The sequence below is a fragment of the Lipotes vexillifer genome, unplaced genomic scaffold, assembly GCF_000442215.2.
Source record: "Lipotes vexillifer unplaced genomic scaffold, Lipotes_vexillifer_v1.1 scaffold469, whole genome shotgun sequence".
NCBI classification, from domain to species: Eukaryota; Metazoa; Chordata; class Mammalia; order Artiodactyla; family Lipotidae; genus Lipotes; species Lipotes vexillifer.
The window spans coordinates 1709348-1711557 of NW_006788006.1; positions in this window are offsets into that span (position 1 = coordinate 1709348).

Genomic DNA, 2210 nt, shown 5'->3' on the forward strand with positions numbered 1-2210 from the left:
CTCTGTTGGGAGTGGTTTCTGAGTAATATGGGGGGAAATGGGCTTGGAGGCAGACTTCAGTGTGATCCTGGACAAATGACTTAACCCCTCTGGGCCTCACAAGGTGAAGAGTAATCCTTTGTGGATTGTGTGTGAAAAGCCCACACGTAGCAGGTACTCTGTTGCTCCTCATACAGATGTAAGCACAGCTCTCAGAACATTCTTGGATTTTCCATGTTATTCTGTTCAATAAAGGCATGTCATTAACTGTTAAGCTGTGATTCTAGTTTTATCCTACTGGCTCATGAATTCACAAGTCACATGTTTAAATTTTGGCTTAGAAAAGATAAAAAAGTTGCAATACACCTGAATGTGGGAACCAAGTTGGTGTGCTCTTTACGCCTCTTACACGTTTTGTTGCTGGGCACACTGATGACAGGGTCATTCAGAAAGGGACCCTCACTGACAAACTGGGACCAATCTTGATTCCCTGGAGACCACCATTTATTTTTGGTAAATGCCAGCCATGAATATACACAGTATCATTCCCACAGAACAGTCTATAGCATGAAAAGTGCTGAAAACAAGGTGACAATTGAAAAAAAGAATTCACAATGTTCAGATTCTTCAATAATTTAATGTTCTATGCCCTTAAGGCTGTTAGACCTTAAGGTATCCAGGTCTGGTTATGTCCCAGTGATAACAGAGGGCCTGTTGCATGATGTATGCCAAATACACAGTAAAATCCAGAAATTCCAAGTGCTTCGTCATTTGAACCTATTTGGCTTCTCTCCTTTGTAACAGGGGTTTGATTTTCCCAATAATGAATGAATTAAAATAAGGTGCTTAAAAATTCCACACTGAGTCTCAAGATAGTGAACAAACACTATTTAAAAATGCCCTCTGAGCCTCAGTTTCCCCTTCTGTAAAACGAAGGAGTTGGCTTTGAGTTAGTTTTGCACACAATACCACGGATGGGTGAACTAGCTGTCACAATCCCCGGCAGTGAGGAGGTGAGGGGAACCCAGCTGCAAATGTGGATTTGAGAGTGGGGTGGAGGGTTGAGCAAGGGCAGCAAGTGGCTGGAAAACTGGCCTTTAAGAGGTCAGTGTCAGCTTTGAACTTTCAAGTCTCAAAAGTATGTCTTTGTCTTTTGATCTGATGATTTGGTCTGATATGATTGTCTCTCATTCCAGTGTATGTACTCACTGTAGATTTATGTACAGAACTAAATATCCCATTTATTCATGTATAAACCATAATAAAACCAGTCAGATATTTCCCCTCACCAGCAGATCTTGCACTGGAAAAGGAAAACAAATACACACATTTCAGCAACCTCAGAAATTTCATTAAACCTGCATAGAGGCATAATTCATTTTGGAGTTCAATTATACGTTCAAGAAATCAGTTCCTATCATAAAGACAACTACTGTAATGTCTATGCCGTGCAAAATTATCCCCATTTATTGTGGTTCAACTGCAGACTCTACTGCCTCTGGTGAAGGCACTCAGCAAGTTCTTTTCACAAATAACACCCTTCAGAACGGCCCCTTCCTGTTTTACACAGCATTGTCTCAGAACTTGTGGCCAAAGTAATTCAAAAGCAAGACGACGACAAACAGGGACTCCTTAGGCCAGTGGTACTGAACTCACAGGCCACAAGGGGTCCCTGTGACCTCTCCAGGAGCCGCCCATTCATAAGCTGACAAAAGTGTAACCTCTAAGTACAAAATTCTAATTACCAAAACAAACAGGAGTCAAGCGGTACTTCCTTGAAACATGCCAGGAGGTAAAAGGTGACCCGATATCCCATCTGCTGATCAAGCCAAGTGCCTGTTCAAGGGGCCCGGGGACAGGGCTGAAGGAAGAAGGCTGCCATCAGCGAAGACCCTAAAAGCCAAGCAAGTGGTCCTTTCCGAGGGCACAGTCTCTAGTGATGCCAGGTGTCCCGACCTGGACCTCAGCACATGGGTTACCCACTAGGGTCACATAATTTTCCTCGAGTGATTTTGCCAAAACCCAAACTTTTTCTTGACCAAAGACTGATTTGGCAAACCAAATCCTAGCTTGCTGCTTGCCCCTTCACTGGGACATGATTCAGATCCTAATGCAAACACCACAAGAACAGCTAATGGAAATCAGAGCACTGAGCTCTCATCTATGACACAAACTATCGAGATGACATTCTTGATTTATCTCACTTTCAGGGACTGGTCACTAGAAAAGCT